The sequence below is a fragment of the Lepus europaeus genome, unplaced genomic scaffold, assembly GCF_033115175.1.
Source record: "Lepus europaeus isolate LE1 unplaced genomic scaffold, mLepTim1.pri SCAFFOLD_29, whole genome shotgun sequence".
NCBI lineage: Eukaryota > Metazoa > Chordata > Mammalia > Lagomorpha > Leporidae > Lepus > Lepus europaeus.
Window position 1 is genome coordinate 2,146,885 of NW_026909167.1, and position 25,905 is coordinate 2,172,789.

Sequence of the window (25,905 nt, forward strand, 5' to 3'; positions counted from 1 at the left end):
TGTCTGCTTTTGGTGGAGCCTTAGAGGCTTGAGATGAGTGTGGACTTAGAGCTGTGTTTGGTTCCTCAGGGTTGAAGGTGTGTCAAAGATGACACTCCCAGGTTAGGTGTGGTAAATCTCTCTTTCTTTCTTTCTTTTTTTGATTCAAAAGGGAAGTAATTCCGCACAGCTGAACATAATTGGAGGTAGTTAGCAGGCAAATGATATACCCACAGGAGCCAGAGATTGGAAGCTCTTTCCCAAGGACCACACAGGGAATCTCTGCTGCCCTCAGTGTGGGCTCCAATTTTCCTGCAGTCTCCCACTGGGTTGCCAAGTTAGATGCTAATCTCCTGTTATTTCACCCCACCCCCCAGAGTCAGGTGTTTCTGCTAGGCTCAGGGCCGGTGCAGACCTGAGGTCGCCCTGCTTATGACGTATCTCCAAAATGGCGCCTGCTCTTTGTCTTGCTTGCCTTTGAGAAGTGACCAGAGAGAGAGAAACTTGTGTCCGTATTGGTCACTTTTTTTTTTCCCCTCTCTCTCTTCTAGTTAGCCTGGTGAACTTTTCCCCATGGAGTTTCAAGGCTCGTTCCCTCTAGTCTCCTCTTTCCGCTTGCCCCCTGGTATCTCGGGCTATGGAGGTTCGGCTCACCTTGCGTTCCAGCGCTGGTGTGTTGATTCTGCCGCTGGTGTCCCGAACTTGGGCTCCCACGCTCTCCACGCAGGTCCACTGTGAATCACTAGTTCCAGAAGAGTTTCCTCTGCTGTTTCTTCCCCTACTCTTCCTTGACCCTGCAATATCTCCACTTTTATTAACGTGTGTCTTGACAAACTATCAATGTGCTCCCTTCCTATTCCTCCATCTTTCCGCTCTCCCCCAATCTTGAACTTCTTTAGCTTTCACAATTAAAGGGAAATTTACAGTCCCATAAACTTCCTTAAAATGTACAAAATATATTACCTGGTGAATGATTACCCCACCCTAAGGTCTCTCTGAGAAACTGTGTACTTGAAAGTTCCTATGACAACTTACAGACTTTGAGGCAGCTGATGACCTCACAATGTAAAATACAAGCAAGATGGCTTCCATTTCACTTAGCAAATTCTGACTTAAACTAAGGTATAAAAGATATATGTAGGTGGTAGATAGAAAGTCAAAACCCAGTGCCAGCCCCATAAACTCATTCTTAAATAATAGAGTCCATAATATTCTAATCATAACTACATTCCTTTTCTCAGAGAGCATGTAGATATTAATATTACTAATTTAATTTCATAATTTTTTCTGCTTTTTTATTATTTTAGCCTGGGTTCTTAATAGAGGAATTTGCATTAACAAGTATTACCTCCCTTACTTAGTTGATGGTAGAGGTTAATCACATCTATAAAATATACACTACTGGGTGGTTTATTTGAAGATAAAAAATACTGGCTATGAGTAGGAAGCATCTTGATACAATTCAAGTTCAAAAGTTATGAGAATAGGACAAATTTCAAGATATTTAACAAGTAAAACAAAAGCAATATTGTTGCATTAGGTATGGAATTTTGAGGGAGAGATAAGTCCTAAAATAAGTCCCAACTGTAAGTACAAGAATTCTAACTTGTGCAGCAAGATCAATGGGAAATAATTAATGATTAAAGATAAAAGAACTTAGGCTGGCGCCACAGCTCAATAGGCTAATCCTCCACCTGTGGCACTGGCACCCCAAGTTCTAGTCCTGGTTGGGGCCTGGATTCTGTCCCCATTGTTCCTCTTCCAGTCCAGCTCTCTGCTATGGCCCAGGAGGGCAGTGGAGGGTGGCCCAAGTCCTTGGGCCCTGCACCCGCATGGGAGACCAGGAGAGGCACGTGGCTCCTGGCTTCCGATCAGTGTGGTGTGTGGGCCACAGCATGGTGGCTGCAGCAGCCATTGGGGGGTGAACCAATGGAAAAGGAAGACCTTTCTCTCTGTCTCACTCTCACTGTCCACTCTGCCTGTCAAAAAAAGAAAATAAGATAAAAGAACTTGATTTCATTTTAAACACTTTAAGTTTTCTAAACCTTAAATATAAGAAAACCTCAAATTTTAATGAGAAATAAATGAAATTCAAAATTATTTTTGTGCATTTCATTTGAAATTCCTGCTTGTTTCTTCAAATACGCACTTTGAAATTCCTGCTGGCTGAAGAGCCCGTATGCATCAAAATAAAAAGAAGCATCTGAATAGAAGGCTGGATTGTATATACACATTGGGAAATTTTTAGTGTAGAGAGTTGGAAGCATAGAACGAAATGGCTGAGAATTAAATCAGATCTTCATTCCAGCATTGAATGTTAATATTTTGGAGGAAAATGTTGCCTTGAGAAAGAGATCCAGAGGGAACAACCAAAGATAAATGATGGATTTAAGAAGTTAAACAGCAAACAGCTTCATGAAGCATCAAGTGTTTAAGAGAATGTCTTATATTATTGAGAATTCAAGTAAGATGAAGATAAGAAATGTCCATTGCATTCCATGTGTTCAATAGTGACTATAATAATTATTTCACATGATAAACAGAACATATAAAAGAGAGGGAAGAAATAAAGCTTTGCTTAAGAATATGTTAAGCCAAAAATTATGTGTTCATTTCCTTATCTTGATTATTATATCAATATTTTTTTAAGGAACATTTATGTTATTTATTAAATATTTTGTTGAAATATTCTTTTTAAAATAATTGATTTATTGTTAACAGTTGAAGAAACAAAATGAGAACACAAAGGTATTTTTTAACTGTTTATTTGTTTATTTGAAAGGCAGAGTTACAGAGAAGCAGAGGGAGAGAGAGAGGTCTTCCATTCATTGGTTCACTCCCTAAATGGTCACAAAGGCTGGAGTTGGGCCAATCCATTGCCAGGAGTCAGGAGTTGTCTTCCAGGTCCCCCATATGGGTGCAGGGGCCCAAGGTCTTTGAATTCTTCTACTGCTTTCCCAGGACATAGCAGGGAGCTGTATCAGAGTTAAAATGTAGTGAGTTTAGCAAAGAATCCCTGAAAATTTTTGAATGAGATAAAATGTGAGTAATTCATAGAAAGGTTTTTCCATATATATATATATATATATATATATATATTATTAAAAGTGAAAATAAACAAAAATAATATTGTGGTGTATATATGTATAAAATGGCATAGCAGAAATATCAGAAAAACACATTTTATTTTTCTTGTAGCTATTTGTTAATTTATTTAATGTTAGATTAATCTTACAAGCATAAAATAAATGGAAAGTAGATCATCATAATAATTGAAAGAAAGAATAAGAAATGGAGGGGGAAAGAAGGTAGAGGCATGAACAGGAGGGAGATTAGCATGGGAAATATAACTATGCCCCTAAATCTGCATGTATGAAATACATAAAATTTGTTCACTTTCAAATATTTAAATATAAAAAAGGAATAATACATTTTAAAAGGACCTGCTTTAAATATAACTAGGTACTGAAAAATGCTTTAAGTGTTGCTAGAAGGCATATATTTTAGACATTTTAAAATTGTACAATTTACAACTATGTGATGCCATGATGGATGAGATGAATCTCTATTTAGTTCTCATTGTGCTCTATTTGAATGACAAACATTTTCAGAGTTAAGAACAGAGAATGAATCCTGGATTCTCTGAATGAAGTTCACAACTCCTGATGTATTATGTGAAGAGCTTTTCCTGTTGCCTATTATTAGCTATGTCCTTAGTTACTGAGAGAAGCTGGGAATATGAATGCCAACAAGTACCCATGCTCTTTATTTTTTTTCAAATTAGAAATTGAATGTACCCAAAACTAAAGTACTAGAACTAGGTTACATTCCTTCAAATGCAAATAGATTATTCTATTTAGTTCTCCACATAATAGTCATTATAAATAATGTCATAATACAATGAATTAGAAAAAACTCTGACAGTTTTGCATATATATGATATTATCCATGTTAATTATTATAAAAAATGCAGGGCATCTGTTATTGCAATGAGTTGTTTTTTTTTTTTTCTGGAACTATCAGATAATTACTGGATTATTCTTTGGAGATTGCTGACTCAACTCAAATGAAACCTAATACACTTCAGTGAATGATTACTACATGGGTAGAGTAGTAAGGAACAGATAGAATTAAGAGAGATTCTAAAAGCCAAACCTTGAAATCTGCACATATTGGGGACCGGTGCTGTGTTGCAGTGGGTTAAAGCCATGGCCTAAAGTGCTGACATCCCATATGGGCGCCAGTTCTAGTCCCGGCTGCTCCTCTTCCTATCGAACTCTCTGCTATGGATTGGGAGAGCAGTAGAAGATGGCTCAAGTCCTTGGGCCCCTGTACCCATGTGGGAGACTTGGGGGAAGCTCCTGGCTCCTGGTTTCAGATCGGTGCAACTCTGGGCATTGTGGCCATCTGGGGAGTGAACCAGCAAATGGAAGACCTCTCTCTCTCTCTCTCTCTCTCTCTCTCTACCTCTCCTCTCTCTGTGTTAACTCTTTCAAATAAATAAAATAAATCTTTAAAAAAAAACAAAAATAAAAAAAACCCCACACATATTAAAGTGTAAGAAAGGATTTTAACAGCAGGAACTGGGGATCCAAACAATTTATATTCATGGTAGTATCAAAGATAAAGAGACTGGATCACAGACCATCTCTACACAGAGAATTCTTAATCAACCCTGCCACAGGCCCTGAGATAAGGAAGCAGATAATGATGCAAGAGAAAACAGAGCTCCACATTAACAAAGAAAATGAAAAATGCAGAAAAAGAAAAAAACAAACTCCACTCTCTTGGTTAAAAGTAAAAGATTAGGATAGATATGTAATTCCAAGGTGTCATTAAGAAGAGGAGTAGGAATAAAACAATAAGTTGCGTGATTGATATTACATCTCCTAAAAATAGGTTTAGCTTTTTGATTTGTTGTATATTTAGATGCTTGATGCTTTTCAGAAATCAATCACAATCATTGTGCATATAATCAAAGCCTGAAATCAATTTTATAGCTGTGATAAATCACTGGAAAATACAATGTGATGGTATTTCTGTGCTTTTATTAGCCTTATACTTCAAAGTTTTCCAAGGTAAAAGTAATCTCTACTTGTTTTTCCTAAGAGGTAGGTATATAAGAGAAATAAAATATAAATACTAGGTTATTGTCATTATGCAGGGTACTGTCCCATTGAAATCCAAATGAAAATAAACCTTCCAGGTGATCACATCCAAAACTTCAGAAAATTTGGCAATGTTAGTGTCCTTCTATTAACTCCCACATTCTGAGTAAAATCAGTGATGACTTAATTTACATTAGAAATGTATAGGATATTGTCATTAAGTTCCTATATCTTTCTAATATGTGTATGGCCATAGGGGTTGTCTTTCTCATAGCAATCAAAAAAAATCAATTGAAAATGTTCCTATACTTAAGATGCTTCCTCCCATTCTTTATAGTTTATTTATGTCCATGTCTATGAAATAGTTTCCCTAATAACCAAAAGGAGTTCTTAAATCTGTGGCTATAATTCAGTCTTAAAGTGTTAGCCATCTACTTTTGACAAACCAAGCAGAAATAAAAATACTTGTTCAGTAGGATTTTGAGTAAAAACACATTAAACTAATAGCAATTTTGTTACTGAATAAAACTTTTTCTAGAGTTTTCCCATTTGGGGTATTTAGCATCTTTTTAAACACTATATTCTGCTATAATTAGTTATAACTAGATGAAATTATTGTGTATTATAAATGCTACTTTAAAAAGTTATGGTAGGATCCAGCTTTGTAGCATATAAGCCTCCACCTGTGGCACCAGAATCCCATATGGGCACCGGTTCAAGTCCCAGCTGCTCCTCTTACAATCCAGCTTTCTGCTATGGCCTGGGAAAGCCATGGAAGATGTTCCAAGTGTTTGGGCTGCTGTATCCATATGTGAGACTTGAAGAAACTCCTGGCTCTTGGCTCAGCTCAGTGCCAGCTGCTGCAGCCATATAAGAAATAAGTCATTGGATGGAAGACCTTTCTCTCTGTCTCTGCCTCTCTCTGTAACTACCTCTCAAATAAAAAAATAAAAATCTTTTTTTAAAAAGATATTATGCTAGATAGGCAGTTACCCTTTGCAAATCCTTTTACTCTTAATTGTAAATGCTACAACTCTCATCTCAGTAGCATCTAGTGCTCAAATATTTAATAACAAAAATCTCAGAATTAAAAAAAATACCCTTTATGTCAACTGTTATGGAAAAAAGCTAACATAGATGCTGAAGTTAATGAAAAATGACTCATTTCAATAAAAACTTATTTGCTGTAACATCAACTCATGTTGGAAAAAATAGATAATCTGCATTCTGGTTTCCTGCATAGTTGTCAGATTACTTTACATTTAAATATTAAACATCTATGGAATTCATTTCTATTCACTGTTAACACACATTTTTAAATGATTTGTTTATTTGGAATATTTACAATAGCAGAGGAAGTGGGGATAGGAGCCAGAGGAAGAGAGCGGGAAAGAGAGACCGAGACATTTTTCATCCAAGAAGGCTGAAATGAGTGGGGCTGGCCTAGTCCAAAGTTTGGAGACTGAAGATTCTTCTGGGACTCTCTCACATGGGATTCAGGGCACCCAAACAGTTTGATCACCACCTGCTGATTTTCCCTGCCAACATCAGGGTGCTGGATTGGAAGTGGAGCAGATGGGACATAAGTTGACACTATAAATAATGCCAACATTGCAGATGGCACCTTTACCTGGTACAATGCTGGCCCCTCCCTCTTTCATTCAACTTTTAAAAAGATATATTAACTTGTTTGTAGAGGATACTGCCTTAATGTTCTTCGGAGAACACACCACTCTGGAAAAGGACATGGCTGCAGTTCTGTCTCTGCCTATGCAGGAAGGGTAAGGGCACATCCTCCCAATGAAATGCGGTGGTAGAAGCAGCAGGGGGATTATGGGCTTTAATTGATACCTAGTTTTTTCACGAACTTGTTATAACATCTGAATAGACCTGTCTGTGATGATATACATCACCATTTTCTTCTCTGTCATGGATCACCATACTGGATACCTTTCTCACCATAAAGTTGATGTACAACCTTGCCTACATGCTTGCTAGCTAGAAAAATTCTTGTATTTTCTAACAAAAAATGCTGGCTGAGAGAGCTGCACCCTCTTCTCATGGAGGCTCCCATGTCCTGTCTCTTCTTTGTCAGTTCATGACACTTGTTTATTTAAAACCCAGAATGACAGGATCAACTGGTTCATTCCACAAACTATAAATTTAAGGATGAATTCATATCACATTTTTGAGATTACAGAAATATAACTGCTACTGGAACTAAGTAAAAAATGAGCAGAAATTAGTGATAAAAATATAAGTTCTGTGGCACATATGCAAAAATGTTAATAATCATGTTTTTTTGCTATCAACCTCCTGATATTTCTATGAAACTTATGAAGCTGCTTCATCATCTGATAATTGATAAACTGGCAATTTTAATGATTGGTTTATTCCTGAAGAGTTTCTCTAAAAATTATAATCAATTGACTATCTCCTTTTCTGGAAATTCTATAATGAGAGATTATCACATTTCTATTCCATAGTTTTATTAAAGCTTCTCCCCCTCCCTCATACCTTTTTTTAAAATTTTTAATTTTTTTATTTGACAGGTTATAGACAGTGTGAAAGAGAGAGACAGAGACAGAGAAAAGTCTTCCTTTCTATGGTTCACTCCCCAAGTGGCCGCTACAGCCTGTGCTACACCTATCTGAAGCCAGGAGCCAGGTGCTTCCTCCTGGTCTCCTATGTGGGTGCAGGGGCCCAAGCACTTGGGCCATCCTCCACTGCCCTCCTGGGCCACAGGAGAGAGATGAGTGGAAGAGGAGCAACTGGGACTAGAACTCAGTGCCCATATGGGATGCTGGCGCAGCATGTGAAAGATTAAGCAAGTGAGCCTTGGTGCCAGTCCCTCCCATGCCTTTTCAAGCCATGAGTTGTTACAGGCAGGTCTGCCAAATATTGATTCCTTGAGTCCTCTTATATGCCTTCCCCACTGAATCAAATGATTCAAATCACCAGCTCTGCATTCCTTCGGTAGCCCTCACTCTTTACACTATTTGTTATTATCCCTAGAGGTTAACAATCTGAAAATATAAGATTCAAATAGCCTTCCTGACTCCAGGTTTTTTTTTTATGATCTTGTTTATCTTAGGAGTTGAAACCATGTTTTATATTCATAAACTATTTTCCCAATTTGGAAAAATCTCCCTAGATGTTAAATAATGTGCAAAACAACATTTGATTGATTTCTGAAATCATGGCTTTTGGAAGTTCATATAGATGATTATTTAAATATCAAGACATTGACTGTGAGAGGCATACTGGCTACATACTTTCTTCTACTGTTTTCACTGGCATACCAAATGAATCACAATTTAAAACACCAGTATATTTTCATATATATATATATATATATATATATATATTCAGAAATATTTCAAGTTTTCTATAAATTCTATGATTTTAGTTAAAAGCCAGTCACCTAGATGACCCAGATTTTATTATATAAATTCACACAGAACTGCTCTATATTTGAATTCTGATAGTGTCTGTGTTGGCAATGTGGCTTAAAATGACACTTCAAGGTGAGCCATGTGTTGCAGTAGATTATGGTGCTGCTTGTGATACCTGTATCTGATACTGCAGTGCTTCAGATTGAGTCCACTTCTACTTTTGATCCAGCTTCCTAGTACTATGCTCTTTGAGGCAGTGCATGATGGGAGAAGTACTTGAGTCCCTGTCACCCACTTGGGAAACCTGAATGAAGTTCTGGGCTCTGGCTTTGGTCTGATCCAGGCCCAACTGTTCTTGGGACTTGGAGAGAGAACCATTAAATGTCAGATCTGTGTGTGTGTGTGTGTGTGTATAAAATAAGAGGACTTAAAAATAAATAATGACAAAACATTTTAAAAGACAGATGTAAGTAGAGGGACATAGCATGTTCCTAACTATAAAGACTCAGTTTTGGGAAGGTGTCTTTACTCTCCAGTATGATGTAGTAATTGATACAGCCACAGTAAAATTTCCAACATGTTATGTGAAGGAATGTATAATTTGTTTTAGAGTAGGACTTATTCTGGCTAATATAAAATATTATTAGCCATACCTATTTGCCTGAAACAGAAAATTATGTGTCTCATAATAGTTTTTAATACTTATTTGTTCACTGAATGTATAAACTCAAATCATAGCATAGAAAATTTTAGTTTAATAGTACACATTTATAAGTACTTTTTGAGAATAAAATGATGTTTTCATGAATATGCTACATAGGGGAATATAAGAAACAATAGCATTGTTTACTGTATTATAAGAAAAGATGCTGGTATGAATTTGGAAAGATTTCTTGAATAAAAAATTTTTACTTGGTATCCAAAGAAATAGAGGATGGCAGTTTGTGTTAACTAGCCCAATGTGGTCCTTGAAGTGGAGGCTATGAATAAGAGAGAAATGCTGAATCTGGGTTTATGACATTCTCATCAAGTGTGGATTAGTGTGTAAAGTGTCTGTTTTGTCATTAGGCTGGCATGGGGGTAATACTTCTGTGCACTACAAGACCAAAGGGAAGGTAAGGGTGACTCTGGACAACTTTTCCATCTTGGCCTCCAGTGCTGGGCTACCTTTCAGTCCATAAGTGATAAATTATTTTAGTAAAAGTAGTTAGGAAATCTCTGTGTGTGCTCTTGGATAAAGCATATATGAAATGCAATAAACCTAATGAAATAACTTGTGATTTCCTAAAATGGCAGCTTTGAAGACAAAGCCACACCATTCTTCCAGAGAGTATTGCATTAAAAGATGGCATTCAAGGGACTATTGTTGTGGTGTAGTGGATAAAGTCACAGCCTGCAGTGCCTGCATCTCATATGGGCACCAGTTCAAGTCCCAGTGGCTCTGCTTCTGATCCAGCTCTACTGTAGCATCAGAAAGCAGTAGAAGAAGGCCCAAGTTCTTCAGTCCCTGCACTCACATGGGAGACCTGGAAGACACCCTTGGCTCCTGGCTTTAATTGAATTGGTAATACTATTATTTAAATAATCTTCAACATTTTACCTGTTCCAATTTTTTAAGGCCTCATCTCTATTAGCACAGTCTACACCTGACATCCTCTCAGACCCAGGCCCAGGGAGTTATTGGTATGGTGTATCTAGAAAGTCAATGGCAGTAACATCAGCAGGAGTTTCAGACTATGGGGGCTGTAGGAACAGCAGTGTTCATCCCTCATGGACAGTGTTCTGCTTAACACTCTTGTGGAGGAAACATCTTGAGCCAGGCTGCCCACTTGACTGGGTCCTTGGCCAGCTCCTTCTGCTATTTTGTTGTAGCCTGCATCTCTCCTCATAGCTTCTCCTGCTGTCTTGCTTCTGAACTGGCTGATGGCTGCAGACCACAGTTGGTCTCTGGGTTGGCCTATAGTCCTTATTGCTGGGAGCCAGGTTAAGATTGTGAAGTTGGTCTCAGCTTAGCCTCCAGTATGCAAATGCACTACACGGGGCTGGTCCCCAACAGCCACACCCATTTTCTTTAACTCTCTTCTCAGAATGTTTCAGAGAGTCAACACAGGGGAGTCCATCATGTCTGGATTCTTAAAGGGTGTGAGAGCAAGACCAGAAGCCCACGTGGAGGAAAGCAAAGCACAGCTGCTGGAGGCTGGGTGTGCTGCCACAGATGGTGGTGCTTAGTCCATGCAGTGTGTAGTGGAGAGGATCATCTGGGAGTTCCCAGTTACAATGCCAAGAATGCTATAGATCTACTCTGAGGTGTACAAATGGCAGGAATTGGTGCTCACAGCCTTGATGACACAATTCATACAATCTAGGTCATAGATGGACTCTGCAACAGGGATCCTCCAAGTTGGTATTACTGTGCACAGTATTTGCACTCAATTCAGGGGTGTTAGGGGGACCATGGGCTTCAGAGAACATGGTCCAAGTATCAGGGGGCACCTGTTAGCTTTCTGAAGCACTGAAGTTTGAAAGCACCATGACTGATGCACTGGAACACAAGTGCCTGCTTTCTGGCTGAGACCTTGAGCTTGATCTTGCTGATGAAGACTCCAACAAACACTCATTCATAGAACTTGTCCCTTACATGAGCAGTGGCACCACAGAGCACTGGCAGCAGCTGGTCTGGAGGTTCAAACTGCAAGATGATCCTCAGGGCTATTTCATGGCAGACCCAGCACTTGAAGGCTATGACACTGAATTTGCTACAGCAGGTCTCTCAGCTGCTCCCTGCCAGCACCACCATGTTTATTCAGGTCAGGCACAGTAACCCTCCTTTGCTTGCAGCCTGCAAGGCTACATCCAGGAAGGGGGCAGAGCTGTCTAGGGATCCAAATGGATGACATCATGCAGCTCTGTTCACTACCCTCTGGAGCTGGTGATACAGCATCCATGGTGGGACTGTAGCAGATGTACTACTTCATTGAGCTTCATATGGCAGCATATGAGACTCATGGCCATGCAGGGGCATCATTGGTAACCATAGATTGGAGCTGGGGCACCTCTCAGATGTTTCAAATGCATTGCCTCTAGAAGTTACAAGGCCCTGGAGCACTCTCAGGCCTCCCTCACAGATTTCCCCTCACAGCAGCTGTTGAAGGTTGGTCTCCAGTCCCAGGTTTCCACACCCTTTGTGTTTGAGCCTTTCCTCAGCTTGCTCTGACTAGTCCACAACCTGCTTCTGTGGGCCATTCCTGGCTAGCAAGCTAGTTGATCACAACTCACATCAGATCCCCATGAAATTCCTGTACAAGGTGCTAGAAGACCTTATTGGTGGTGGGGAAGGTGATTGTCACAACCCCCTCAGTGTGTGGTGCCTCCTGAACTTCAGGTGGACTCTCTTCCATGGAGCACTCCATGCCTTTCTCCATCGCTGCTGGACTCAGTGATGCTTGGGGATGCCCCTGCGTAAACTGGGCTCCACAGAGACTTCTTTTGAACAGTAGAAAACTGAATTAGTCTCTGCAGTTTCCCCTGCTTCTAAAATGTGATGTAATAATGTAATCAAATATACTTGATGTGATAAATATTCTAGAATAATCATTCATGCAGTTTAATTTTAAACATATATAATACTATATCAAATAACCTTGTTGGGATAAAGGCCTATTGTTTTAATAGATCAATAGCAATATTATTTTTAGATTTACATTTTAAGACACAGAGAAATATGAACATACAGAGCACCATCTGCTGGTTCTCTTATAAAATGCCCACAATGGCCAGAGCTGGACCAGGATTAATTGGGATCTTAGAGTTCAATCCAGATCTCCCACTTGATTGAGGGAATCCAGTTTTTGAGCCGTCTCATGCCACATCCTGAGGGGTGCATTAACAGGAAGCTACAATTCAGAATGGAAATGTGACTCAAGCCCAGAATATGGAACACAAACTCTGATATGGAACTCAAACATCCCAACCTATGTGTTATTTGCTAGAACAAATGATTATCCTGAAAGTATTTTTATTTGTAACTTTTTCATACATTTTGCCTATAGAAATGTAGAAGCAATGAATACTCTCATGGGTTTAATATTGCTATTCTTTATTACACGGAAAGGTTATTTCTACTTTAATATTTCTTTTTAAATACTATATATTATTTTTATCATATAGCTTTTTATTTTATGCACACAAAGTAAATAGTATCTATGTAATTTCTTTAATTATTTTCATTTAAAAAAAGGATCTGTGCATCCAAAAATATTAGCACAAGATTTTTATTGTGGAATCATAGTAAATATTGAGAGCACCTCTTCAATTATTTTTTTGTCTGAGAGTGAGAAACAAGCCAATAGATACAAACAGAAAGAGAGATAGACATCTCCCACACACATGTTCTCTCCTCAAATGCCTGCAATAGCCCAGGTGAGGCTGGGACCAGATGAGAAGTCAATCTAGGTACCCTACTTGATTCATCATTTGCTGCTTCCTAGAGTGCACCTAAGCAGGAGACTGAAATGAGGGGTTAGTTTTGGGATTCAAACTCAGCATTCCACCACGGAATGCAGGCATCTCAACTGTTAGGACAAATGCTCACTTCATAATTTTAAGCTTATTTTGTCCATTTACTCAAATAGAAAGTTCTTTTTTTAACTTTTTTTTTCTTTTTGACAGGCAGAGTGGATAGTGAGAGAGAGAGGCAGAGAGAAAGGTCTTCCTTTTTGCCATTGGTTCACTCTCCAATGGCTGCTGTGGCCAGCACATCTTGTTGATCTGAAGCCAGGAGCCAGGTGCTTCTCCTGCTCTCCCATGCAGGTGCAGGACCCAAGGACTTGGGCCATCCTCCACTGCCTTCCTGGGCCATAGCAGAGAGCTGGCCTGGAAGAGGGGCAACCGGGATAGAATCTGACGCCCCAACTGGGACTAGAACCCGGTGTGCCGGTGCCACAAGGCAGAGGATTAGCCTGTTAAGCCACGGCGCTGGCCTAGAAAGTTCTTTTAAAAATGATTTTAGAAAGGCTGATGCTATGGTATAGTTGGCTTAGCCTCCTCATGTAGTGCCAGCATCCCATATGTGTTCTGGGTCACGTCCTGGCTGCTCCTCTTCTGATCTAGCTCTCTGCTATGCCTGGGAATGCAATAGAAGATGATCTGAGTGCTTGGGACCCTGCACCAGCATGGGAGACCCCAAAGAATCTACTGGTTCCTGGGTTTAAATTGACCCATCTCTGACCATTGCATCTATTTAAGGAGTGAACCAGCAGATGGAAGACCTTTCTAGCTATCTTTCCCTCATCTTCTGTACTAGGCATTTCAAATAATTAAAATAAATTCTGTAGAAATTATTTTAGAATAATATTTTTAAAATTATTGTAATTGTACATATTTATGGGACATGACAGGATAAGGGAACACCTCAGGTTAGTTAGCATTTTCATCTTCCTAAATATTAAAATGGGTTTCTAATAATTGTACATAATTATGAAGTGTAATGTGAAATTTCAACAAATGTACATCACGTGAACTGATAAAATCATTCATTAACGTTTTCCCATCTTTGCCTTTAATTGATTGCAGCCTATAAGAACCCCTCTTTTTATTTGCTCTAAAATATCTAATAGGTTATTGTGAACTATAGCCATCCCACTCTGTTATTTAACACTAGGAACTTACTCCTTCAAAATCTGATTTGGTACCCATTATTCAACCTCCTTTAATCTAACATCCACACTTACGATCCTACAATTATCACTATTTTGTGTTCAGATCGATTTTTTTTTAGCTTCAACACATGTAGGATAAAGTGTAGCATTTATCTTTGTCTTGCATATTCGAAGTGACATCAAATCCAAATCCATCCATTTTGCTGAAATTTACAGAATGTCATCCTTTTCATGGCTGATAGTATTCCATTGTGAGTATGTACTGCATTTTCTTTATCCATTCATCTGGTAATGTACATTTAGGTTTATTCCATATCTTGCTATTGTGAAGAGCACTACAATAAACGTGGGAGTTCAGGTATATTTTTAATACAATTATCTCATTTCTTTTGAATATATACTCAGCTGGATCTTTTTATGAAAAAAATAGTAAACAGGTAAATGCTAGAGCCATGAGCCATAAACTGATGTTACTTGTCTTGCAGAAATGTTGAGCTTTGCCTGCACATTAAAAAATTGGAATTGCATACTAAATTGCAGATTTAAGAATTGGGGTCTTGGGGCTGATGCTGTGGGGAAACATTACTATTGTTATGTTTCTTAAAATTCACACTCATATGTAAATTGCCCAAAAATGGAATATCACTCCCCTGGTAACTATTTAAAAATATATCATAATGGTGGTTTATGACATTCCAATTAATTATTATATCACCAGGCCCTATGTCATCACAATTGATTATGAGATAATAATGGTAGTTTAGGACATCAAAATTTTTTACAGCATCACAACAGATTTTGATTTCACAGTGTTTTCTATTATATCATAAATGATTATAACACCATAACAAGTTTTATGGCATCACAGTGGAAGCTTATAACATTACAATGGTAGTATATATCACAATTATAACATCACAATGGTATGTTATGCCACAATGGCTTTTATGGCTTCAAAGTTGAATTAATGGCCAGTGCCACAGCTCACTTGACTAATTCTCTGCCTGCAGCACTGGCACCCCAGGTTCTAGTCCCAGCTGAGGCACCAGATTCTGTCCTGGTTGCTTCTCTTCCAGTCCAGTTCTCTGCAGTGGCCTGGAAGTGCAGTGGAGGATATCCCAGGTCCTTGGGCCCTGCACCCACATGGGAGACCAAGAGGAAGCACCTGGCTCCTGGCTTCAGATCTGCACAGCGTGCCGGCTGCAGAGCGCTGGCCATAGTGGCCATTGAGGGAGTGAACCAATGGAAAGGAAGACCTTTCTCTCTCTCACTGTGTAACTCTGCCTGACGAAAAAATAAAAGTTCAATTAATAATGACAACATCGTAGCTGGTTTATGAAATCACATTTTTCTATTTATCACAGTATACAACACAATATTAGTATATGTCATCACAGTGGTTTTCATACATCATAATTGATTGTGACATCACAATCATGGTCTATGGAATCATAATGTGACATCACAATGCTAGGTTTAAAATGTCACAGTGGTATTTTTGACTTTACAATTGATTATGACAGCACAGTGGTTGGTTTGTGACATGAAAATTATTAGTTTATTGCATCATAATATTGATGGCAAAATAATGGTTTTCATTATATCACAATTGATTATCATATAACAGTGGCAGTTTAACACTTCACAATTGATTATGACTTCCTAAAGGTAAGTTTGTGACATCACCATGGTTTTTATTAGTTCACAATTGACTATGACATCAAAATGGTATCTTTATAGCATCACAATGATTTGTTGACTTTAAAATTGCTTATAATGTCACAATGGTAGGTTCATGACATTCCAGTGGTTTTTTTTTTTTGGTTTCTTTTTTTTTAACTTTTATTTAATGAATATAAATTTCCAAAGCACAGCTTAAGGATTACAATGGCTTTCCCCCCCCCCCATAACTTCCCTCCCACCAGCAACCCTCCCCTTTCCCACTCCCTCTCCCCTTCCATTCACATCAAGATTCATTTTCAATTCTCTGTATATACAGAAGATCAGTTTAGTATAGATTAAGTAAAGATTTCAACAGTTTGCCCCCACATAGCAACACAAAGTGAAAAAATACTGTTGGAGTACTAGTTATAGCATTAAATAACAGTGTACAGCACATTAAAGACAGAGCTCCTACATGATATATTTTTAAAAAATTAATTTTCTATGCAATTTCCAATTTAACACCAGTTTTTTTATTTTCAATTATCTTTATATACAGAAGATCAATTCAGTATATACTAAGTAAAGACAGAGATCCTACATAATATTTTTTAAAAAATTAATTAATTTTCTATGCCATTTCCAATTTAACACCAGGTTCTTTTTTTCATTTCCAATTATCTTTATATACAGAAGATCAATTCAGTATATAATTAGTAAAGACCTCATCAGTTTGTACTCACACAGAAACACAAAGTGTAAAAATACTGTTTTAGTACTAGTTATAGCATCACTGCACATTAGACAACACATTAAGGACAGATCCCACATGGGATGTAAGTACACAGTGACCCTGCTGCTGACTTAACAATTTGACACTCCTGTTCATGGCGTCAGTAATCTCCCTAGGCTCTAGTCATGAGTTGCCAGGGCTATGGAAGCCTTTAGAGTTCGCTGACTTTGATCTTATTCCGATAGGGTCATAGTCAAAGTGGAAGTTCTCTCCTCCCTTCAGAGAAAGGTACCTCCTTCTTTGATGGCCCCGTTCTTTCCACTGGGATTTCACTCACAGAGTTCTTTCATTTAGGTTTTTTTTCCCCTATGGTATCTTGGCTTTCCATGCCTACAATATTCTCATGGGCTCTTCAGCCAGATCCGAATGCCTTAAGGGCTGATTGTGAGGCCAGAGTGTTGTTTAGCACGTCTGCCATTCTATGAGTCTGCTGTGTATCCCACTTTCCATGTTGGATCCTTCTCTCCCTTTTTGATTCTATCAGTTAGTATTAGCAGACACTTGTCTTGTTTGTGTGATCCCTTTGACTCTTAGACCTATCAGAGCCATCGGTTGTGAACTGAAATTGATCACTTGGACTAGTGAGATGGCATTGGTACATGCCACCTTGATGGGATTGTATTGGAATCCCCTGCCACATTTCTAACTCCACCATTTGGGGCAAGTCCAATTGAGCATGTCCCAAATTGTACATCTCCTCCCTCTCTTTTTGCACTCTTAAATTTAACAGGGATCACTTTTCAGTTAAAATTTAAACACCCAAGATTAATTGTGTGTTAATTACAGAGTTCAACCACTAGTACTAGAACAACAACAACAACAACAACAAATACTAAAAAGGATAAAGTATTACATTGTACATCTAGAGTCAGGACAAGAGCTGATCAGGTCATTGTTTCTTATAGTGTCCATTTCACTTAACAGGTTTCCCCTTTGGTGCTCAGTTGTCACTGATCAGGGAAAACAAATGATATTTGTCTCTTTGGGACTGGCTTAATTCACTCAGCATGATGTTTTCTAGATTCATCCATCTTGTTGCAAATGACCGGGTTTCATTGTTTCTTACTGCTGTATAGTATTCTATGGAGTACATGTCCCATAATTTCTTTATCCAGTCTACTGTTGATGGGCATTTGGGTTGGTTCCAGGTCTTAGCTATTGTGAATTGAGCTGCAATAAACATTAATGTGCAGATGGCTTTTTTATTTGCCAAATTAATTTCCTTTGGGTAAATTCCAAGGAGTGGGATGGTAGGGTTATGTTCAGGTTTCTGAGGAATCTCCAGACAGACTTCCATAGTGGCTTAACCAGTTTGCATTCCTACCAACAGTGGGTTGGTGTCCCTTTTCCCCCACATCCTCTCCAGCATCTATTGTTGATAGATTTCTGAATGTGTGCCATTCTCACCGGGGTGAGATGGAACATCATTATGGTTTTGATTTGCATTTCCCTGACTGCTAGTGATCTTGAACATTTTTTCAAGTGTCTGTTGGCCATTTGGATTTCCTCTTTCGAGAAATGTCTATTGAGGCCCTTGGCCCATCTATTAAGTGGGTTGTTTGTTTTGTTGTTGTGGAGTTTCTTGATTTCTTGGTAGATTCTGGTTATCAACCCTTTATCTGTAGTATAGTTTGCAAATATTTTTTCCCATTGTGTCGGTTGCCTCTTCACTTTCCTGACTGTTTCTTTTGAAGTACAGAAACTTCTCAATTTGATGCAATACCAAATGTTAATTTTGGTTTTGACTGCCTGCGCTGCTGGAGTCTTTTCCAAGAAGTCTTTGCTTGTACCTATATCTTGCAGGGTTTCTCCAATGCTCTCTAATAATTTGAGGGTTTCAGGTCATAGATTTAAGTCTTTAATCCATGTTGAGTGAATTTTTGTGTAAGGTGAAACGTAAGGGTCTTGCTTCAAGCTTCTGCATGTGGAAATCCAATTTTCCCAGCACCATTTATTGAATAGGCTGTCCTTATTCCAGGGATAAGTTTTAGATCTTTGGTCGAATATAAGTTGGCTGTAGATGTTTGGATTGATTTCTGGTGTTTCTATTCTGTTCCATTGGTCTATCCATCTGTTTCTGTACCAGTAGCATGCTGTTTTCATAACAACTGCCCTGTAGTATGTCCTGAAATCTGGTATTGTGATGCCTCCGGCTTTGTTTTTGTTGTACAAGATTGCTTTGGCTATTCGAGGTCTTCTGTGTCTCCATATGAATTTCAGCATCATTTTTTCCAGATCTGAGAAGAATCTCTTTGGTATCTTGATTGGTATTGCATTGAATGTTTAAATTGCTTTTGGAAGAATAGACATTTTGATGATATTGATTCTTCCAATCCATGAGCATGGAAGATTTCTCCATTTTTTGGTATCCTCTTCTATTTCTTTCTTTAAGGTTTTGTAATTTTCATCGTAGAGATTTTTAACATCCTTGGTTAAGTTTATTCCAAGGTATTTGATTGTTTTTGTAGCTGTTGTGAATAGGATTGATCTTAGAAGTTCTTCCTCAGCCGTGGCATTGCCTGTGTATACAAAGGCTGTTGATTTTTGTGCATTGATTTTATATCCTGCTACTTTGCCAAACTCTTCGATGAGTTCCAGTAGTCTCTTAGTGGAGTTATTTGGGTCCCCTAAATAAAGAATCATATCATCTGCAAAGAGGGATAATTTGAGTTCTTCCTTCCCAATTTGTATCCTTTTAATTTCTTTTTCTTGCCTAATAGCTCTGGCTAGAATGTTGAGAACTATATTGAATAGCAGTGGTGAGAGTGGGCATCCCTGTCTGGTACCAGATCCCAGTGGAAATGCTTCCAACTTTTCCCCATTCAATAGGATGTTGGGTGTGGGTTTTTCATATATTGCTTTGATTGTATTGAGGAATGTTCCTTTTATACCCAGTTTGCTTAGGGTTTTCATCATGAAAGCGTGTTGTATTTTATCAATGCTTTCTCTGCATCTATTGAGAGAATCATATGGTTTTTCTTCTGCAGTCTGTTGATATAGTATATTACGTTGATTGTTTTGTGAACGTTGAACCATCCCTGCATACCAGGGATAAATCCCACTTGGTCTGGGTGGATGATCTTTCTGATGTGTTGTTGCATTCTATTGGCCAGAATTTTTTTGAGTATTTTTGCATCTATGTTCATCAGGGATATTGGTCTGTAATTCTCCTTCAATGTTGCATCTTTTTCCGGCTTGGAAATTAGGGTGATGCTGGCTTCATAGAAAGAACTTGGGAGGATTCCCTCTTTTTTGATTGTTTTGAATAGTTTGAGAATAATTGGAGTTAGTTCTTCTCTAAATGTCTGGTAGAACTCAGCAGTGAATCCATCTGGCCCTGGGCTTTTCTTTGTTGGGAGGGCCTTTATTACTGTTTCAATTTCTGTGTCAGTTATGAGTCTTTTTAGGTTTTCTATGTCTTCCTGGCTCAATTTAGGTAGGTTGTATGTGTCCAAGAATCTGTCCATTTCTGATAGATTTCCCTGTTTGCTGGCATACAAGTCCTTGAAGTAATTTCTGATGATTCTTTTTATTTCTGTGGTGTCTGTTGTTACGTTTCCCTTTTCATCTCTGATCCTATTGATTTGGGTCTTTTCTCTTCTTTTTTTTAGTTAGTTGGTCCAATGGGGTGTCAATTTTTTTTATTTTTTCAAAAAACCAGCTCTTCGTTTGGCTGATTTTTTTGTAATGTTTTTTTTGGATTCAATCCTGTTGATTTCTTCTTTGATTTTAATTATTTCTCTTCTCCTACTGGGTTTGGGTTTGGTTTGCTGCAGATTTTCTAGATCCTTGAGATGACTTGAAAGCTCATGTATTTGGTGCCTTTCCAATTTCTTGATGTAGGCACCTATTGATATAAACTTTCCTCTTAACACTGCTTTTGTTGTGTCCCATAGGTTTTGGTATGTTGTGCTGTTATCCTCATTTACTTCCAGAAAATTTTTGATTTCTCTTTTAATTTCTTCTATGACCCATTGTTCATTCAGGAGCATGTTGTTCAATCTCCATGTGTTTGCACGTGCTCTAGGGATTCCTGAGTTGCTAATTTCCAATTTCATTCCTTTGTGGTCTGAGAAGTTGCATGGTATGATTCTAATTCTTTTGAATTTGCTGAGACTTGCTTTATGGCCTAGTATGTGGTCAATCCTAGAGAAGGTTCCATGTACTGCTGAGAAGAATGTAAAGTCTTTATATGTAGGATGAAAAGTTCTGTAGATATCTGTTAGATCCATTTGGGCTATAGTGTCATTTAAATCTACTGTATCCTTATTGATCTTCTGTCCTGTTGATCTGTCTATCTCTGAGAGTGTAGTATTGAAGTCCTCCAGAACTATAGTATTGGGTTCTAAGTCTCCCTTTAAGTCCCTTAACAAGTCTTTTAAATAAGCTGGTGCCCTGTAATTAGGTGCATATACATTGATAATTTGTATATCTTCCTGTTGAATGGATCCCTTAATCATTAAATAGTGCCCCTCTTTGTCTCTCCTAACAGTTTTTGTGGTAAAGTTTATGTTGTCCGATATTAAGATGGCTACACCCGCTCTTTTTTTCATTTCTGTTGGTTTGGTATATCTTTTTCCAGCCTTTCACTTTCAGTCTGTATGCATCATTGTTGGAAAGATGAGTTTCTTGTAAGCAGCAAAAAGATGGGTTTTGTTCCTTAACCCAATCAGCCAATCGGTGTCTTTTAACTGGACAGTTCAGGCCATTAACATTCAATGTGACTATTGAGAAGGAGTAACTTTGCCCTGCCATTTGCCAAAGATATTTTCTCATATATGGTTTGAGATTCCTGTGATCTTTTGCTGTGAGGTTTCCTTCCTTTACCTTCTTTCATATTGGTGACCGTGTTTCTGTGTTTCTGTATGTAACACATCTTTAAGCATCTTTTGCAGGGCTGGACAAGCGGCAACAAATTCTTTCAGTTTCTGTTTGCTGTGAAAGGTCTTAATTTCACCTTCATTCACAAATGAGAGCTTTGCAAGATATAGTATTCTGGGCTGGCAGTTTTTCTCTCTTAGTACCTGGGCTATATCTCGCCATTCCCTCCTGGCTTGTAGGGTTTCTGATGAGAAGTCAGCAGTGAGTCTAATTGGAGATCCTCTGAGAGTAATCTGGCGTTTCTCTCTTGCACATTTTAGGATCTTTTCTTTATGTTTCACCTGGTGAGTTTGATTACAACGTGTCATAGTGAGGATCTCTTTTGGTCATGTTTATTAGGGGTTCTATGAGCTTCCTGTACTAGGATGTCTCTGTCCTTCTCCAAACCTGGGAAATTTTCTGCTAGTATCTCACTAAAAATGCCTTCTAATCCTTTCTCCCTCTCCATGCCTTCAGGAACTCCTAGAACCCAAATGTTGGGTTTTTTAAGAGTATCCTGTAGATTCCTGACAGTATTTTTTAGATTTCTGATTTCTTCTTCTTTTCTTTGATTTGACTGTTTCCTTTCCTGTTCTCTGTCTTCTAAGTCTGATATTCTCTCTTCTGCTTCACCCATTCCGTTTTTAAGGCTCTCTAATGTGTTTGCCATTTGATCTATTGAGTTCTTCATTTCATTGTGGTTTCTTGTCACTATCACAGTTTCATGTTCTACTAGTTGTTTCATTTCATTTTGATAACTCCTTAATACTTCATTTTCATGAGAGAGATTTTCTATCTTGTCCATTAAGGATTTCTGTAGTTCAAGAATTTGTTTTTGAGAACTTCTTAATGTTCTTATCAATTTTTTGAGATCTGCTTCTTACATTTCCTCTATCTCTTCATCTTCATAATCTTGCATTGGGGTGTCTTGTTCATTTGTGGGCATCATAGTGTCTTCCTTGTTCTTGTTACCTCGGCTTCTACGTTTGTTGTTTGGCATGTTGGAGATAATTTATGTTTTTTTTTTTTTTGCTGCGGTGATTTTTTCTCATTATACTATTCCTCTAAGTGGGCTGTCTGCTTTGATGCATCCTTAGAAGCTGTGATGGGTGTGGCCAGAGAGCTCTGCTTGATTCTTCAAGTTTAAGGCTGTGCATAAAGTGACTCACCTTGCTCCTTGATGGATCTCTCTCTCTCTCTCTCTCTCTCTCTTTTTTTTTTTTTGACTCAGTTGTGAAGTAATTCCGAATGGCTGAGTGGAATTGAGGGTAGTTGAAATCTGGCCTCTGTGAGTATTCATTTGATCTACCCCTGGGACCACACAAAGCGTTTATGCAGCCCTCAATGTGTTCTCAAGTTTCACCATAGACCCAAAGTTACTGAGTTTGTGTACTCATTGCCGCTTTACATATGTAACATGGTGCCTGCTCTTTGTTTTGCTCAAGTGGAGGGAGGGGCCTCTGCCTTTCCCCACCAATGTCTCGCATTTCTGAGGCTTTTGTCTTACCTCCTGTTCGTTTCCGCGCTGGCGAGATTCTGCGGCTCGGCTCCCGCGGTTGGATTTCCACGGGGTGGGCTCCTTGTAGGTCCTCTGTGTCACATCCACTAGATCCGGAAGCATTTCCTCTGCAGTGTTTTTATTGAGTCTTTTCCTGAGGCTACAGTAATTCCACTTTTATGAAACTTTATTTTCCAGACTATCTGCGCACGTCCTCACTATCCGCAATCTACTACAGTGGCTTTTAAGACTGCAATATTGATCGTAATATCAAATGGATTATGACATCACCATGATTATTTATAATATCCCAGTTGATTTTTGTGACATCACAATTGATTATGACATAACATTGGTAGCTTCATTGTATGTTATTCCATCACAATACTGGTTTATGTAGTCACAATAGATTTTATGACATTATAATTGGGCTTATCATGAAAAAGATGGTTTATGACATCACAATTGATATGACATAACAATAGCTTAAACAGCATAAAAGTTGCTCATATTATCACAATTATAGTTTATGACATCACAAACTGGTTATAACTTCATACTGGTATATGTATAACATCACAATGGTATTTATGAGTCAATTGATTAGAACATCTCAATGGTAGGTGTATTATATCCTAGTTGGTTAAAAAATCACAAGGATTTTTATGATATCAGAAACGATTATGACATTATAATTTTAGCTTTATGTCATTTACATCATGGTTTTTCATATCATAATAGGTATTGACTTCAAAATTATTTTAATTACATCACAGTTGATTATACCATCATATTGGCAGTTTTATGACATTTCAATTGTGGCTTATGATATCAAAATATTGTTTCATGACTTTATAAATTATGATGACCTCACAGTGAAAAGTCATGTACACACAATGTTCATTTATGACATTTCAATTGATTATTACCTCACAATGGCAGTTTCATGACATCGCAATGATATTCATGGTTTCACTATTTCATCATGACTACACAATGTTTGATCTATGATATCACAATTACATATTCATGGCAGCATATTAGTATATGATATCAAAATAGTTTTCATAATATCTGATTTTATTATAACATCAATATTGTGTTTTATGACATCACAGTTGATACTGCCATCAAAATGCTGGTTTATGACATAGTAATTGAATAAGACATCATATTATAAGTTTATGACATCGCAATGGATTTTATGATTTTACAATTAAATATGACATTATAATGGTTACTTTATGAGATTGCAATTAATTATAATGTCATAATGGTAAGGTTATGATGTCCCAATTATTTCAATGACTTCACAATTGATTATGACACCAAAATGGTAATTTTATAAAATCACATAGGTCATTATGACATCATTAGGATTGTTTATGCATTGCAATTGATTATAATGTTTCAATGTTAGTTTTGTAACACCACAATGGTTGGTTTCTGTTATTATTATTTTGTTTTACTGTAGTACAATACTTTATGCCACCCCAATACTGATTTATGACATCATAATTGTTTTATAGCATCACTACTGATTATAGTAGCACAAAGGTGGATTAAGATATCTCAGATTATGATATAACAACATTGGATTTATGGCATCACATTGGCTTTTATGACTTGACATCACAGAGATTGGTTTATTTGTGTGTGTGTGTGTGTCTTTTATTTTTTAAAGTTTTTATTTAATGAATACAAATTTCATAGGTACAGCTTTAGGAATATGTCGATTCTTCCCCCCATACCTATCTTCTCTCCCCCACTCCCATCCCACCTCCTACTTCCTCTCACATCCCATTCTTTTTTAAGCTTCATTTTAATTAACTTTATATACAGAAGACCAACTTTATACTAAATAAAGCTCTCAACAGTTTACACACATACCTACATGCAATGTAAAAAAAAAACAGCTGAGAACAAGTTTTACAGTTCCCATAGTACAACTCATTAAGGACAGAGGTCATACATGGAGAGTAAGTACACAATGACTTCTGTTGTTAATTTAACAATTACCACTCTTATTTATGACCTCAGTGATCACTCAAGGCTCTTGCCATGAGCTGTCAAGGCTATGGAAGCCTTTTTTGACCACAAACTCTGTCAATATTTAGACAAGGCCATAAGCAAGTGGAAGTTCTCCCTACACTTCAGAGAAAAGCACATCTTTCTTTTATCACTCTTTCTTTCCACTGGGGTCTCATTCACTGAAATCCTTGATGTAGAATATTTTTGCCACAGTGTCTTGGCTTTTCATGCCTACATTGCTCTCATGAGCTTTTCAGCTACATCCGAATGACTTAAGGGCTGATTCTGAGTTCAGAGATTTACCTAAAGCAATTATCACTCAATGAGTCTGCTGTCTGGACTACTTCCCATGTTGGACATTCCCTCCTTTTTAATACTGTCTTTTGTTATTACCAGACACTTGATGCAATTTATATGGTCTCTTTAACACTTAATCCTATCTATATGGTTGATTTAACACTTAATATGATCATTTTAGGGCTGGTGTCATGGCTCACTTGGTTAATCCTCTGCCTGTGGCATTGGCATCCCATATGGGTGCCAATTCTAGTCCTGGTTGCTCCTCTTCCACTCCAGGTCTCTGCTGTGGCCCATGAGGGCAGTGGATATTTGGGGAGTGAACCAATGGAAGGAAGACCTTTCTCTCTGTCTCTCTCTCTTATTGTCTATAACTCTACCTGTCAAGTAAAAAAAAAGTCACTTTAACAATTAAGATGGCATTTAACAACTTTACAGTTCGAAACTTTCTCCTCCCTCTCTTATCACCCCTCTTATTTTTACTGAGATCTATTTTCAATTAATATATATATATATATATATATATATATATATATATATATGATTAACTCTATGGCAAGTAGAGTTCAATATATAGTAGGAAGAAGAGAAAAGAAAAAAAAATAAAAAAACTAATAAATAAATA